The following is a 19,039-nucleotide window of genomic DNA, read 5'->3' on the forward strand; positions in this document are numbered from 1 at the left end:
TCAAAATTTAAGAACAACTGTGTATTTTTATATTCAAGGATATGATATGACACTACTTTATACGGTAACGGCGCATTGAATAACTCAACTAATTTATAATAGTGACATTCTTAACTCATTACCCCAGTTCATTTCTAAAAGTAACCGCTTCCAGTGATTAACCCATTCAACATATATATTCAGTGTAAGACAAATGTTATATAACGTGATTTTCTGCGGCAGCCCATTTCGTTGCTAGGCATAACCAACACCAGAACGAACATATTTGTTACTCAATCATATATTTGTTATGGTATTATTATTCTTTTGTTGTCATTATGTATCCAGCTATTAATTTTGAACAATGTACTGGAGCGGCGTTAATATAAGCCACTAGGCTTGATCGCCTATCCAGGTTTCTGCTTTGGCGAAATTAAAATATGTTTAAACCATTTGAAATCCAATTTTAGATAGAGATGCTCGTTTTAATTCTTGATACTGTGATATTCTAGTTGGTTTGACTGTCCTTCGTTGACAGGTTTTCATCATTTACATGTAATTATGGTCAATTTGAAGCTTGTTTTAGTCACGATATGGCTGAAATATTGCCGATGTGACTGTAAATCTTAAGTCACTCACTCCTTCGTCGTGGCGTGATGCTATTATTAGTCCCATACCTACACCTGGACGTGATCATACTGATCCCTCCAATTATAGACCAATTTCACTAACAAGCTGCGTTTGCAAAACCATGGAACGCAGGATAAATAATGGACTTGCTTGGTGCTTGGAATCCAATAAGCTAATAACAGATATTCAATGGGGTTTCCGTAAAAACAAAAGTACCATCGATCATTTAGTGCGTTTTGAATCTTTTGTAAAAAAATGCCATAATTAATCAACAACATGCAGTGTCAGGCAGTATTTTGTCTGTCATACTGTTTGCCATCAAGATCAACAGTTTATCCAAGGTTTTAAATGATTCAATCGATGGATCACTTTTTGTGGATAATTGTCCTTGTCGCGGTAAGAATGTGCATACTATTGAACGGCAACTGCAGTTGTGTTTAAACAAAATAAATAAATGGTGTCTTGAAAACGGCTTTAAATTTTCTAAATAAAAAGCAAATGGTATACATTTCTGCCGTAACTATAAACTGTTTAAAGACCCAGAACTATTTTTAAATGGCAACCCCATCATAGTTGTCAATGGGGCCAAGTTCTTATTTTCGACTCCCATTTACCGTTTTTGCCGCATATTAAAACCATTAAAGCCAAATGTCTGAAGGCACTCGATTTGTTAAAAGTGGTTTCCAATTCAAAGTGGGGAGGGGAACAAAATACCCTCCTTCACTTATATAGGTCATTGGTGAGATCAAAACTTGATTATGGCTCCATCGTAGAGCCTGCAAAAGCAACCTAAAACTATTAGATTCAGTCCACCATCAAAGTCTAAGACTTTTTGTCTTGGGTCTATTAGAACTTCTCCTGTTGACAGTCTCTATCTCGAGGCCGATGAGCCTGGAAATGTGTGTGTGTGTGTGTGTGTGTGTGTGTGTGTGTGTGTGTGTGTGTGTGTGTGTGTGTGTGTGTGTGTGTGTGTGTGTGTGTGTGTGTGTGTGTGTGTGTGTGTGTGTGTGTGTGTGTGTGTGTGTGTGTGTGTGTGAGACATAACATTTCAGTTATTCTTGAATTCTAGATGATAAAGTACTGAGTCAATAGTCATCGTAAATATTCATGGTTCGTTTTCAGATTCATATGTGATATTATGAATCTTCTTTACTTCCAATCCTACTTGCTTGACAACTAAAATGTCACCGTCTGATTCTGTGTCCTGTTTGTCCTTCTTTCTTTCACTGATCGGAGTTAAAATCTGTATCATCAGTTTATTCACATCCCCATTGTCACTGCCTCGCCTCCTCTTCTTGCAAGGTGTGACCATAGGTGAGGTCAAAAAGACTTCAGACTGCAACATAAAATGATTTCAAATGAAAAATTCATTGTTTATCTGTATCAGGGTTAGCGTGAACATTCATGCATCATATTTCATATTTCTCGGGATCGGGTGGGCAGCTCGCTGGCTTGGTTGACACATGTCATGGGTTCCCAATTGCGCAGATCGATGCTCATGCTGTTGATCACTGGATTGTCTTGCGCAGATGCGATTATTTACAGACCGCAGCCATATAGCTGGAATAGTGCGGCGTAAAACTAGACTCACTCACTCATATTTCTTAGCAATTTTTCAGGTACAAAATTCAGAAGAAGGATGGCTTGGAATTCCAGAAGAATTCATGTCTAAATGGGACTTTCCGAATTATATTGGAGCCCGTGATGGGAAACACGTTGCCATCAAGGCACCAAACAACAGTGGCTCGGTATTCTTCAATTACGAAAAGTTCTTTAGCATCATCCTTTTGGCATTAGTGGAAGCTATCTGTAGATTTATCTATGGTTCACCGGATACCGCTGTCTCAGTTGCGTTGGCAAGTATTGTCATTCACAACTTTCTTAAGAAAAGAAGTGACGCAGTGTATAACAACGAAAGTGAGATGGAAACAGGTGTATGTAAATGAACCATGTTTTAGCAATAAGGAGGTAACAGAAATGTTGCATGTGCAGGACAAGTTCGAGATGAAATTGTTGATAACTTCATTACCAATGGCAAGGGTTGACTGGCAATGGAACATGGTGTTGTTTTTATTGTTTTTTTATTGTTTTTTTTTATTTTCATGAAAAAATAAAGTCTTCCATCATAACATTCGTTACATAATGACACATACAAATACATGAATATAATCATCCAACATATCAGGCTGTGACACAGTTAAACCTCCGATATATAATGGTGTATAGGGTGTTGTGTGTAGTGCCACATCCAACTATTGTGTCTTATATCCAACCTATAATATGTGTTCCCAAAGTTACACCAGTGCCATTAACTAACTAGTCAATATATAACTAACACAAAGATAATTTTTCAAAAGGGGAAACAGATCAAAATTTTACAAAAGAAGCGGTTGCTGCATACACAGGTCAGGTTTGAATACTGGGAATAATGGATGCCATTTATTAGCAAATTTCTTCATTTTATTCTTCCTTTTGGCAATGAAGCTTTCAACAGAAAAAATATCTTTTAAAGTCTTTATAAAGTTATCGCATTTTGGAATGTTGTTTTTCAAAGAAGAGACATAGATCTGTCTTTTTTGCTGAAATGATTATATGATTAAGTAATGGATTTTTTCTTAAGGAGCCAAAATACACCAAATATTTTGTCAAATTGACTTTTTGTATCAAATAAGTGTTAATCCAAATTTGAAGATCCTTCCAAAACTTCTTAGTTTCACTACATTCCCAGTAAACATGGCACAAGTTTTCATCTTCATCTTTACAAAAGCTGCATGAGGCGCTCTGGATAAGGTTCATTTTTAAAAGTTCCTTTTTGGTATAGATAATACCGTGTAAAAAATTTATATTGGAACTCTAAGAGTTTTACATCATTAATGTCTTGTCTGTAAGACTTAAAAATCATTGGCCAATCAAAGTCAGTATCTTCAAACACATTCTCCCATTTATGACACATAAGAGGGTTATTATTGTTAAATAACAATATATCATAAAATAATCTTGATCCTTGTAATGATTTCATAAAATTATTTTGATAGGAGTTAAGATTCATGTCATAGTTATTTATACACCTGTGATTTGTTATTGTATTTTTCCATGATTCAGGTATATTATTTAGAACATATCTATGATCTAATTCTGTCCCTTTTATTGCATATTTACTTTTTAAAGATTCAAAAGACATCAAACCTTCTTCATCACACATGTCTTTGATGGTTAATAGTCCTTTATTTGCCCAATGACTGATATAATGATTTTGGTATTTAAAATTATGATTAAACCATAATGGCTGTGCTAAAATTTCATCAATGTTGTTTTCCTCTATGGTAATGTTAGTAGAATACATGTTCCATGCTTTTAAAACATCTTTCCAATATGGATTATGAATATCAGCAATATTATAGAAATTAGCACCAAATGTCATGATATCATGTAACGGAAAATTGCATGGATTACATATTGATGATTTTCTTGAATAAAGTCTCAAAGTGGATAATTTCAAGGCATTGATAAAGGTTTTTATGTCGATCATTCTTAAACCCCCATGTATATAATCTTTTTTCAAGGTACTTCTCTTAATTTTATCAGTTTTGTCAGTCCAGATGAATTTGAAAAATATTTTATCAAGGGAGGTAACAAAATCTTGGGGTGGGTTTGGTAAAGTATTGAAAATATGAACTAATTTTGACATAGCTAGTGTCTTGATAACAGTGATTTTGCCGATTAATGTGAAATGTCTTTTTCTCCACACTGCCAATAATCTGTTAATTTCCTCTAGTTTTTTCTTTGTATTGATGATCCATAGATCCTTCAGTTCAGCATTAAGTATAATTCCCAGAACATCAAATTCATTTTTTCGCCATTCAATATTCAAATCCTGACATAGTTTATCACCACAACCTGCTTTAGATCCAATCCAGATAGCTTTAGTCTTATCAATATTTATTTTTAGTCCTGACATCTTATAGAAAGTATTAATTGCATCAACAGCAGAATATAGACAATTTTCTGTACCATCTAAAAACAACTCAGTATCATCTGCATATTGTCCTAATTTATACTCTGTATCATCAATTACTATACCTTTGATATTTTCATTTGGTCTTATCATGCATCCAAGGATTTCAGCTACAAAAAGGAAAAGATATGGTGATAACGGATCCCTTTGTCTACAGCCCCGTTCATTTGAAAAGAATTCTGAAAGATGTCCATTTTGAATAACACAAGAAGTTGTATTATAAGTTAGGATATTTATCCACCTAATAATTTGGGGACCAAAACCAAACTTTTTAATACCAAATTTATAGAAGCTTTAGAGACAGTATCAAAAGCCTTTTCAAAATCGATCAAAATTAATAAACCTGGGATGTCTCTTCTTTTTGTCTCAAACATAATGTCATAGAGTAATCTTGTGTCTGATTTTCATGTATAAGAGAGTACAGGGTTGTTTTTAAACGATTAGAAATACAAGTATTTACTATTTTATACAGTGAATTCAATAAAGTTATTGGTCTCCAGTTTTTAAAAGGGTTCTGTTTTTATCTGGCTTGGATATACATGTAATAACACCTCTTTTCATTGTGAAAGACATTTGATTCTTATTAAAAATTTCTTTAATAAATGTATAGATCCAATATTTAAAGTCTTTCCAAAAATATTTAAAGAAAGCTATTGGAAATCCATCTACACCAGGGCTTTTGTTATTTTTCATATGTTTAACAGACAGTGTTATTTCTTCCATGTCAATATCTTTTTCTAATTTGTTTCTAAGATGGTCAGTTAAAGTGGGAGTTACCACATCTTGTAAACAAGTATCATCCTCATATTTCCTGCCAGAAGAGTAAAGTTTTTTGTAAAATGTTTTTACTTCATTTAAGATAGAAAAGCTGTCAGTAATTTCGTCATTGTTATCCGTGACAATCTTATTAATTGATTTGCTGACATAATTTCTATTTTCTAGGTTGCAAAAATACTTGGTTGGCTTTTCTCCCTCTTCATACCATAAAATTCTGTTTCTGAGCTGTATACCCCTTATATCATCTTCTTTAATTTGTTGTAGTTCAAATTTATATTTTGCAAGTTCAGATAATAAATTTTCATCTATAGTTTGAAATTCCTTTCTTATTGATTCTTCATAGTCTTTAATTTTAGTTTCTAATTCTGTGGTTTTATCAATGGTTTTCCTTTTTAGAAAGGTTGAAAATTAAATTGATTTTCCCCTAACATTCATAAGGAAGGTTTCTAAAATAAACTATCATCAATCTTAAGTTTTATATTAAGGTCATTAGCATTTTCATCATATACATCAATATCAGAATATTCTTCAACTGTGTCCTTTAATATGGATCTAACAAGTTCGCTATATTCAGGTTGTAACAATAAAGACGTATTAAATTTCCAATATCCCCGCCCTCTTTCTTGGTTAATAGTATTTGAAAAAAAGTAGGTAAGAGCTGAGTGGTCCGTTTTATAGCCTGGTAGAATATCGGAATCAAGCGTAAGGTTCAGCAAATCTTGTGCGATTAAAAAAGTCCAGTCTGGCTTGTTGTCTTGGATGTTTTTTCCACCATGTAAATTTTTTCAGATTATCATTCGAATCACGCCAAACATCCACAAGATCATAAGCTGCAATTGTGTCTAAAACTACTTTTCTGGCCTTGGGATTGTTGATATTTTTGTAATTTTCTAAATCAATCTAAGGATCAAGAACCAGATTCCAATCTCCTACCATAACCAGAGATTCATTTTCAAAATTGGATATACTTTCAAAATGCTTTACATAAAATAGTGGGTCATCAATATTTGGTCCATAAAGGTTTGTGAGGGTAAATCTTTATCTTCTACAGTTATGTCTGCAATAATAAAATTTCCACCTTCATCTTCCAGAGTTTTATGTATAGTGAGATCAATATTATTATTGAAAAGTATTGCAACACCTCTTGAATTGGACTTGAAAGGTGCAATTATACTCTGCCATCCCCATTCATTTCTCATTTTATTAACTTCTTCTTTGGCTATATGGTTATCTTGTAAGCAAATTATTGAGTATGATTTCTTTCTATAGAGATTCATAACTTCTTTCCTTTTATTTTTATTTGCCAGACCCCTACAGTTAGCAGAAATCATCCTTATTTTTTTTTATTATCCATCTGATAACCATGTTAAAATCATAGTATCTTTAAGTATTGAGATATAATTGAAATCTCTAGGATTACGCTTGAGTTTTGTAACATGATATATGCATATATGCTGTATTTCAAGACATGTTAGATCATCTGATGTAAATGGTTGAGAACAATGTCTTAATTTTTGGAAGACTACTATAAATATGATGTAGTAAACATAAGTACTGAGAGCTGTTGAAAAGGAAGATCTGAAAGAAGCTGTACTTGATTCTAGAAAAAAAGATGATATAAAAGAAACTATGTACAAACATAAAAACAAAGAAAGAGGCATTTGTGCTATATCCTCTCAACCCGTGAACGTGAATATAGTCTGAACTGCATCGAATGTGTCTGCCAAACTCGACATAAACACAACCTTGACCTTAAAGGTCGAGGTCGGAATTAATATATCACTTAAATCTGTTATCTGTTAAGTTAACAGTTGAATATGGCAAGAAAAGTTGAAATAATCAAAGTGTTTATCTCTACGTTCATGGATTTTCATACAGCTGCAGATAGAAGCAACATCATTCAAAGTTAGTTCGGGGCATAGAGTAGTCCTTATTGGAAAGACGGGAATCAATTTGTTGTGATGACCAATGACTTCATGACTGACTCAGTTTTATAAACTGACGACGTTATGAACTTGAGGCATACACAATATTTGAATAAGCAATAAATCATCTACAACATGACTATACATGTTTGCATGCTTATGTGTTACGCCATTCGGATTTAGACTTGAATCATGCCCGCTTATGTGGAATGTATGGATATGTTGAAGTTACTGTCTGATCCTCACAGCTTCGCCACAATGAGGTTTGACTGTATACTGAAATATTTCAAGCCCTCAATGAATTTTTAATACTTTGAACCGTTCAATGAATTGATAGATATGCCAGCATACATAATTTGATCTATCATTTTACCTTTGTTGGTAGATCAGAGGTAACACATGTAGGTGAGATGCTCTCAATGGTCAGTGTCTCATGTTCTGGTCCCTAGTTTGGTGATCTACCTTCAGTTGTTGGCAATCTATAGCCTGTTTTTATATTGTCTTGACAGGTATGGTTACATGGTCTAATTATTAGTTTAACATTTATATCTGTGATAGTCTAGTGTTTTACTGTCCTTTGTTGACAGGTTTCTACATAAATTAGTATTAGTATATGACTTGATATAGTCACGATATAGCTGAAATACTGCCGATGTGACTTAAATTCTTAACTCACCCACTCACTCATGTTCTGGGGTGTCCTTTTCAGGTAGAATCTGTGGGGAAATAGCTTGTATTGTTGTATTGTCACTCTCATTGAAACATTGGAATAAACAGTAAATGGCAAAAAGAGATTTTACAAGAGTAATTATAATTTAGGTTGAAAGTTGTGATTCATTGTGCGTATTGTGCGTGTGTTCCTTAAACTGCATTATTGGAATTTTAATAACAAGCATATATCATCATAACTTGGGTGGAACAAGAAATTACCGCTGCCATTGTTAGTATTACAACAGAAAAATGGGAACATTGTCTATTTGTAATAACTGTGATGTTTTCAATATCGTGTTCAGAAAGTCTATAACATTGTTACTAATAGATAGAAAAGTTGCAAGCACATATATAGTTCAAAAACACATGGTTCAATTCATCAATTATGTTTTTGAAATTATTGAATCTATTTATGATTATGTGTAATTTATTTCCAGCAGGTAACCGTGGACCATAACTGTCGAAATTTGCAAATTTGCCCACATAAAAATGCGAACGCATTGTTGGAATAATCAATTATGGGTTTTTTTCTCATTGCTAAATTCTATTCATGATTACGCTAGCAAGATAATAAGGTAACAAAGGGACTTATATATCAATAAGCCCCAGAGGCCATATATCAGAGCCGATGACTGATCCTACCACTGAACATCATTATTACAGATCAAATTCATTTACTAGTTATATTATTGGCCGTTCAATGTATTTCCAGCAAATAACAATAGGCCATAATTGTCATATATGCTTCATCAATCTTGCTGAAGTAACTGTGCGAATCATGCTTTATAATGTGATCGTTCAATTCCATGTACTAAGTATATGGTATTGTGACAATAGGTAGCTGACACGAAATACTAAAGCACATACCCATATCGTCAACTGTAAATGGTGTGTGTGTGTGTGGCTGTTTATATCATTTCGGTACTGTTATGATCTTCATGTCTGATAACAGTTTTAATCAATATTGTTCTTTCTATTTATATTTTTTATCTTTCGGGGGATGATATTGTCAAAAGAAGTATCAAAGGGACCCATTTTACTTGGTCGGTATATAGTAAATGTTTACTTTTTGGGCCAAGTGTTTACTTTTTGGGCCAAGTGGACTGCGTTCCTTCCTCACAGTGAGGTGCAGACAGAAACGTCTGGCGTGGTGCTGTCTCCGGGAAATCCTCATAGGGTTCATTTGGCTAATGAAAGTACCTACACTCGTGTCGCGGATTGTGACATCCTAACGAGGCATATCACCAGGAGACCATCCGTAATGATCCGTTGGTTTTCGTATGACTACAAGCTGGATCTCATTACAGAACCTGAAACACCAATGGTCAGCGTTGTCAATAGGTTCCGAATACCGCCGTCGTGCCACATTTTGATAACCATAACCGCTGAAACATTACCAGGACCCGCAAGGAGCCCCGATATGAACCTCATCTTTGGGACTATCTTGGACGCCCAGTTCGATCTGGAGATCTTCACGACCAAAATCTGCAGGAACTGACACTCCATGAGGAATGGCAGATCATCCCGATGCTGAGTGAGTGAGTGAGTTTAGTTTTACGCCGCACTCAGCAATATTCCAGCTTTATGGCGGCGGTCTGTAAATACTCGAGTCAGGACTGGACAATCAAGTGATCAACAGCATGAGCATCGATCTGCGCAATTGGAAACCGATGACATGTCTCAACCCAGTCAGCGAGCCTGACCACCCAATCCCGGTAGTCGCCTCTTACGACAAGCATGGGTTACTGAAGATCAATATTCTAACCCGGACCTTCACAGGTATCCCGATGCTGAGAATGCGATGCATTGTTGTCAGTATTAGGCGGAGACATGGAGACCATGCATTCCTGAATTGTAGATTTTCACGTTTCAGTGTATTCCTGTTTTGCTCAAATTCTTACCACATATGAATTTTAGATTTGTATTTGTTTTACTTACAGGCAAACATGTTACAGTTTCCATTTTAGACACTCGAGATTAGATGTTCAATGCATATGCAGAAAGGACACGTTATGCCAGTCGATGTTCATTCAAGGCACTTTAATTTTCACAGAAGACACATCATCCATATCCCCGTTCACATAAGATACATTACACATGTTCATGTGCGCATAAAGCATATTATTAATGTTAATGTTCACACAAATCAATGTTTACACGAGACTCATCCAAATATCAATGCTCACACAGGGCATGTTATACACATCAATGTTCACACAGAGCATATTATACATATCAATCTTCACACCGGGCATATTGTACATATCGATGTTCACACAGGCATATTATACATACAAATGTTCACACAGGGCATATTATACATGTCAATTTTCACATAGGGCATATTATGCATTTCGATGTTCACACAGGGCATATTATACATATCAATCTTCGCACAGGGTATAAGATACATAACAATGTTCACATAGGGCATATTATACATCTCGATGTTCACACAGGGCATATTATACATATCGATGTTCACATAGGATATATTAAATATATCAATCTTCGCACAGGGTATAAGATACATATCAATGTTCACATAGGGCATATTATACATCTCGATGTTCACACAGGGCATATTATACATATCGATGTTCACATAGGATATATTAAAAATTTCAATGTTCACACAGGGCATATTATACATACCAATGTCAACACAGGGCATATTATACTTATCAATGTCCACACAGGGCATATTATACATATAGATGTTCACATAGGGTATATTATACATGTCAATGTTTACGCAGGGCATATTATACATATCAATGTCCACACATGGCATATTATACATCTTGATGTTCACACAGGGCATATTATACATATCGATGTTCACACAGGGCATATTATACATATCAATGTTCACGCAGGGCATATTATACATATCAATGTTCACACAGGGCATGTTATACATATCGATGTTCACACAGAGCATATTATACATATCAATCTTCACAGAGGGCAAATTATACATATCAATGTTCACACAGGGCATATTATACATATCGATGTTCACACAGGGCATATTATACATATCAATGTTCACACAGGGCATATTATACATATCGATGTTCACACAGAGCATATTATACATATCAATCTTCACACAGGGCATATTATATATATCGATGTTCACAGAGGCATATTATACATATCGATGTTCACACAGGGCATATACATATATGTCCACCCAGGGCATATCATCGATGTTCACATAAGGCATATTATACATATCAATGTTCACACAGGGCATATTATACATATCGATGTTCACACAGGGCATGTTATACATATCGATGTTCACACAGGGCATATTATACATATCGATGTTCAGATAGGGCATATTATACATATCGATGTTCACACAGAGCATATTATACATATCAATCTTCACAGAGGGCAAATTATACATATCGTTGTTCACACAGACATATTAAACATATCGATGTTCACACATGGCATATTAAACATATCAATGTTCACACAGGGCACATTATACATATCGTTGTTCACACAGGCACATTATACATATAAATGTTCACATAGGCCATCTTATACATCTCGATATTCAAACAGGGCATGTTTTACATATCAATGTTCACACAAGGCATATTATACATATAAATGTCCACACAGGGCATATTAAACATATCGATGTTCCCACAGAGCATATTATACATATCAATGTTCACAAAGGGCATATTGTACATATAAATGTTCACACATGTTCTGAAAACAGTAGATGGGTCATATGAGTTGGATTAAACGGGTATATGCCACATTTTCTAAATGATGATGGCAAAATAGAGGGGGTTGACGACAAGTTGTATGTTTTACATCCAAGTTGATAGACCGAATGCTTATTGACTGAGCTGGTAGCATTTTAACGCATACACTTGTGGCGCAATCCGGGAAAAGGGTCCAAAACACCCCATATCCATCAGCTGTAACACGTGGCCAATATGTGTCGGGAGAGCAAACAATACAATATGGTGTTGTCTTGCCCAGTTGATGAGAGGTAAGGAGACGTGAGACTTGTGGCCATCATACATGATGAGAAGGGGACTATCGGCAGACGTAGCAACAGTACTTGAGGAAATGTTCCTGTAAATAATCCTGTTTCGGCGTTCGGCCATCCCGAGTCACTCACAGTGCCAGTTGACCCCGGAGTGGATCTTTTAAGAAGTTCATTCCTCATCCTTTTACCATGGAAGATAAAATACGGTGGAATGGACGCACCAGCTGCATTGCCGCATCCTATAACTGTTACGTAGTAGTAGAGCATGAAGTTGTCACAGAGACTGGGGTTCCCTGACTAGATGTGACCACAGAAGGAGGGGAGTGGTTATTTACAAGTCCCTTTTCATCCACACTGTAAAGGCGTTGTGGGTTCGACTTAAAGTCGTACTTGGTAAAGATGTTATCAAGCTCAGAAAAGAATTTTGAAACTGTCTCCTCCGACGAGGCACGTGCTTTCTGGATCTCTAACGATCGAGGCCGTCTCACTGACAAATCTGACTAACGTTTAAGAAAACCGGAAACCCTCTGCAAGGAAATACAGGGTACTTTGTAAAGATGTTATCAAGCTCAGAAAATTGTTTCGAAACTGTTTCCTCCGACATAGCACGCGCTCTCTGGATCTCTAACGATCGAGGTCGTCTCATTGATAAATCGGGCCAACGTTTAAAGAACAAATAAACTTTTGTTTTTTGTACTCTTTTAACCAATACATATGAAAGACGCATGGTTAGTCTTAAGCGGAACACCAAAATCGTTCTTAAAAAACTTGTGGTTAATTAATACCGAGCGATTTAAAGTTGCCAAAAAGTCGGCTGCTTCACTCTCGCCCGCCAACGAAACCACAGAAAGGTTTCGGAATTCTGTCGCCAGTGCACTGCAGCTAACCGGAAGTGACGTCATGTGAGGAGGGATTTTCAGGTAGCTGTTTATAAAGTGTTTAGCAAGCTCGTCATTTTGATGAGTTCTTGACGTCAGTGAAGATATGCCGAATCGTTGCGTTGCCGTCAATTGCTCTTAGGGGTCGGGTGATGGTGTCACCATGCACTGATTTCCACAGGACCCCGGAGTTCGTGATAATGGGTTATGTTTGTGAGTGCGAGGCGAGCGTTGTGGAAGCCTGGAACGATATCTTACTTGTGTTCAGATCGCTTCACGGAAGTTAAAGAATCACAACTACTTACTAGTAAAATATGAATATGATTGATGACCATAAAGATTTCCTATGACACAACTTGTAACATAACGATTTCTTTATCGGAAGCGAGGTTGTGGTCGAAGTAACAATAATATTGTAAGTAGTATTATACTGACACTTCCACGAGAGAAATTGTTATGTTATGAGCTATGTCATGCAAAATCCCATTGGCCATCAATCAAATACATATACCAGTAGAAAGTAGTTTTAATTTTGTAACTCAGTGAAAACAAACCTAAATAGCATTTATCCTCAGACTGGTGGCTGTTCGTGACAGGGCGCCGCCATTTTTGAAAATCGTAAAGTCACGGGCTAAAGTCTGATAAAGAATTAATGAGATTATGGTTTGTTTTCATCGAGTTAGAAAATAAAAACTACTTCCTACTCGTAGTTAAATATGTCTTTGAATCATGACCAATATGATTTCACATGACATTGCTTATAACATAACAATTTCTCTCGTGGAAGCGAGGTGGGTGTCAATATAATACTATACTTACAATATCATTGTCACTTCGACCCCCACCTAGCTTCCGTGGAAGAAAACGTTATGTTACGTCATGAAAAATCTTTTTGGTCATCAATCATATACAAATTTAAGGAAGCCAGAAAACCACTGTAAGGAAATACAGGGTTCATCTTTCGTCTTCTTTCCTAGACAAACGGCTAAATCAGTAGCATTAGCGGTCACCTCAGCTCTGGAAAAGCCATAACCAAAATTTGACATAGCTTGAACATGGTCAATGAGTTGCTTCTGTTCTTCTACGGATAATGCTGGATCCCGCCCTGTTGTAATGCATTCAGCAGAAACTTTCCCACTTATTCTGTCATGTAATGTGGCAAAAGGAATTAAAAAATTTGCAGAAGCCTTTCTTATAGACATGCCAGAGGTTATCGCATCATATGTTTTATCCATGTGTTTTGGGGAGGGATGCACACACACACACACACACACACACACACACACACACACACACACACACACACACACACACACACACACACACACACACACACACACACACACACACACACATATATATATATATATATACACACACACTAGGGGCCATTAATAAAGGATCAAATGATATATATCACATAGCACCGCACCCAACCCCCCAACATTTATGTCAAACATGAAGCACTCGGTCATTCAATATGTTGTGTACCCTCCTCGCGCATCCAAGACACAGGTACACTTTCTTTTCGTGCTCATCATGTTTAGTAATCCTTTTAGAAAGTTTTTATCAAATATGGACTTCAGGGAATTTCCCAACTTCGTGGCGTAATGCCATTGTAGTCCCCATTCCAAAACCTGGCAGGGATCATACTGATCCGTCTAATTACAGTCCAATCTCTTTAATGAGTTGTGTCTCCAAAACCATGGAACGAATGGTAAACAATAGATTAACTTGGTATCTTGAAACCAATAACCTTCTAACAAATATTCAATGTGGTTTCAGGAAAAATCGTAGTACCATTGATCAATTCGTACGTTTAGAATCCTTTGTAAAATATGCTATAGTTAATAAACAATATGCTGTCTCGATATTCTTTGATCTCGAGAAAGCATACGTACCACCTCTTTTTATCTCACAGTTTTTAACAGACAGGCAATTTCAGGTCCGTGTGGGTTCAACACTGTCTGACCATTACAATCAGGATCAGGGTGTCCCCAAGGCAGTATTTTGTCTGTCACTTTATTTGGTATCAAGATCAACCGTTTATCCAAAGTTTAAAATGATTCAGTAGATGGATCACTTTTTGTGGATGATTTTAATATTTCTTGTCGTGGTAAAAATATCCGTACTATTGAACGGCAACTGCAGTTGTGTTTAAATATAATAAATATATGGTGTCTTGAAAACGGCTTTAAAGTTTCCAAGTCCAAAACAAATTGTCTACACTTTTGTAGAAGATATAAGCCCCATAAATACCAAGAACTATCTTTAAATGGCACTCTCATCAATGGTGTGAAGGAGGCCAAGTTCTTGGGTATAATTTTCGACTCCCATTTAACTTTTTTGCCGCACATTAAATCACTTAAAGCCAAATGCCTGAAGCCCCTCGATTTGTTGGAAGTTGTTTCCCACTCAAAGGGGGGAAGGGATCAAGCTACCCTCCTCCACCTATATCGATCATTGGTCCGCTCGAAACTTGATTAGGCTCCATCGTATATGGTGGAGCCTGCAAAAGCAACCTAAAACTATTAGATTCTGTCCACCACCAAGGCCTAAGACTTTGTCTTTGGTCTTTAGAACTTCTCCTGTTGACAGCCTTTATGTTGAGGCAGATGAGCCTTCTCTTACCGTACACCGTATTAAACTATATTTACAATATATTACCAAATTATACTCTAACGAGTCTAATCTTGCATTTAACTGTGTCTTTAATCCTCTCTATGAGGATTTGTACAAACAAGAAGTATTCTCTTGTTCCGCCTCTTGGGCTCAGAATTAAACCATTCATTTCTGCTGCCGGCATTGAGCTAGACAATATAGCTCCTTCCCGCCTTCTTTCCTCTCCTCCTTGGCAATTAGTGAGGCTACAAATTGACCTCACACTGACACAGTTTAAAAAATCAGACACCAATGAATTACAATATAAACAAGGATATAATCAATTAAAGAGTAAATATAATACATATAAATCCTTATTTACAGATGTGTCTAAGGATGGTGGCGCAGTGGCTTGTGCCACTGTCATTGGATCCAGAACTAACTCTAGAACTTACTAGGCGATAGTTCTGTTTTCACAGCCGAAGCAAATGCCATATTAACAGCGCTTAAATATATTAAAAAACACCCCAAATATAAACAATATATCATTTTTGCAGATTCTCTTTCTTGCCTTCAGGCTATAAATAATCTTTCTTGCAAACATCCTCTTTTAATAGAAATTATTGAACTATATAATGATCTTGCTACTGGCCAATACGACATTGTCCTCTGTTGGTTACCCAGCCACGTTAGAATTTCTGGGAATACAATGGCCGATTTTGCTGCTAAGGCAGCACTCAACAAATCTGTGACACCACTTCTTATCCCATACTCTGATTCCAAAGCTAGCATTAGAACCTACATCCGCGATCTGATGCAGAAGAATTACCTTGATTACCTTGTTTTCATCGCTATATGGCTGTAATATTGCCGATGCGATGTAAAATTTTAACTCACTCACTCACTCTACGTCGAGGCAGATGAGCCTTCTCTTGCACAACGCCGTATAAAATTATCATTACAATGTATTACCAAACTATATTCTAACGAGTCTAATCCTGCATTTCACTGTATCTTTTATCCTCTTTATGAGGATTTGTACAACAAGAAATCTTCTCTTGTTCCGCCTCTTGGGCTCAGGATTAAGCCATTCATTACTGCTGCCAGCATTGAGCTGGAAAATATATCTCCTTCTCGTCTTCTTTTTTATCCTCCTTGGCAATTGGTTAGGCCCCAAGTTGACCTAACAATGACCGCATTTAAAAAATCAGAAACTAATGAATTACAGTATAAACAAGAATTTAGTCAATTAAGAGATAAATATAATACATATAAATCCTTATTTACAGATGGGTCCAAGGATGGCGGTGCGGTGGCATGTGCCACAGTCATTGGATCCAGAACAATATCTTCTAGAATACCGGATAACAGCTCTATTTGTTACAGCAGAAGCAAACGCCATATTAAAGGCTCTTAAATATATTAATAAACACCGTACATATAAACAGTACATAATTTTTTCCGATTCTCTTTCTTGCCTTCAGGCTATCAAAAATCTTTCTTCCAAACACCCACTTTTAATCGAAATTATTGAATTACATAATGATCTTGCTACTGGCCAATACGACATCGTCTTCTGTTGGTTACCCAGCCACGTTGGCATTTCCGGGAATACAATGGCCGATTTTGCTGCTAAGGCATCACTCAATAAATCTGTGACACCACTTCTTATTCCATACTCTGATTACAAAGCTAGCATTAAAACTTACATCCGTGATCTGATGCAAAAGAAGTGGGACACCCAGGAAGGTATTAACAAATTACATGAAATAAGACCCTATATTGGTTACACCTACTTGGGTTGTCAGTCCAGATTTGAAGAGGTCATCATACGACGATGTCGTATTGCCCACACAAGATATACACATGAATATTTGCTTAAAGGCGAAGATCCTGCGATTGCTAGTGGCTGTATCCTCAAAGGGGGTAAAAGTGTCGTAAAATTATTGTCCTCCAAACTTTCAGAGTTAAATTTTTGCTTACCCGACTTTTAAACGTAGTATATTTGTTCTTTTAAAATTCGGCTAATCTTTTCCTACAATCTCCAGCGGCTGAGGGGATGGTGTAAATCCAATAAGGGTCCATGCAGGTAGCAAAGGCACTGTAAGTCCCCATGGTCCCTAGTATGTTGATCTACCTTTAGTTGTTGGCGATCTATAGCCAACTACTGTCATATTCTAGTTTGTTTTACTGTCCTTCGTTGACAGTTTGTTTTTATAATTTCCATGTATTTATGGTCAATTTGACTTGTTTTAGTCACGATATGGCTGAAATATTGCCGATGTGACAGTAAATTTTAACTCACTCACTCACTCACAAAGTACTGAAAAGACACTTAGACTGTAAGAGAATCACATCTCAACATATTAATTTTAGTAAAACTTCTATAGTTTATATACATACTTGCCGAAACAGCTTTGTCAATAATTTCTGAGAATACTGTATGCATGTGAAACAGTCTTGACGTGTGTGACTGTTCAAACTTAGAATTATTTCGGGGAATTAGCTCAGGGCTGTCCACGCCTTCAAATACAACAGAGAGGATCCCACGCAAAAGATTTTGTATTAAGTAAAGGTGAAAGCAACATGCATTCAACTAACATTCAATAATCAACATTCAAATTCATAATTCATTGTTAAGACAATATAATATACGTTATGTAATATATATATATATAACGATCACTCTGAAATACTCTGCTTGAGTAATGAATCCATTTTACATTATGGTAAATATGGTAACGCCAAACACTATCATAAGATAATACAGCAAAGTAAGTATTGTTTCACCTATTCTTACTGTCACCTTATAATCCATTCTGACATTCATAAACTTACATTTCTAAACTTCTTTTCTCTTAAATGCAGGAAGCAAATGTACTGTAAGTCCCCATGGTCCCTAGTATGGTGATCTACCTTCAGTCGTTAGCAATCTACAGCCTGTTTTTATATTGTCTTGTCATTTATAGTTCCAATATTTTAGATTTAATTGCTAGGTTTGAATGGATATCTGTGATATACTAGTAGTTTTACTGTTCTTCATCAACAGTTTTTTTAATTTCTAATTTTATTCATCTTTAATATAATTATAAAATTTTCTCGTCACGATATGGCTGAAATATTGCCGATGTGACGAAAAATATTAACTCACTCACTCACTCACTTTTCTAATAACTATGATTTTAATAGTAAAGGTGAAAGATAAGCCGCGTCCGGTTTTGACAGCGTGAATGTTCTAGTGCTGAGAATAATTATGCAGGTTCTGAAAACTATGTGACTTAACTGGATTGAGAATGTAAAAATATAAGATTGTAGAAGATAAATAAAATTGATAAAAAAACTTGAAGAAAATAATAGTAATTATATATGTAAGCGTATCCAAAACATTTGTATAGTCATGGTTGTGACAATTACTTTTCTTTCCAGCAGTGTTCCTTCCACAGCACAAATATAATGTATCTCACAGCTTGTGTTTAAATGTTATTTAATATTGTGG

The 19,039-nt window shown here is 35.9% G+C and overlaps 1 long non-coding RNA gene across 1 annotated transcript; it reads left to right on the plus strand.

Annotated features, from left to right (window-relative positions):
- The first annotated feature begins 451 nt into the window (after nt 1–451).
- On the plus strand, nt 452–17,785 carry LOC124291321. The gene is made up of 2 exons (XR_006902188.1): nt 452–517; nt 17,751–17,785. It is a non-coding gene; the product is annotated as an uncharacterized LOC124291321 (long non-coding RNA).
- The last annotated feature ends 1,254 nt before the right edge of the window (nt 17,786–19,039 follow it).

Source organism: Haliotis rubra, unplaced genomic scaffold, assembly GCF_003918875.1.
Source record: "Haliotis rubra isolate DU_JTF1 unplaced genomic scaffold, ASM391887v1 Scf49, whole genome shotgun sequence".
Classification (NCBI taxonomy): Eukaryota; Metazoa; Mollusca; class Gastropoda; order Lepetellida; family Haliotidae; genus Haliotis; species Haliotis rubra.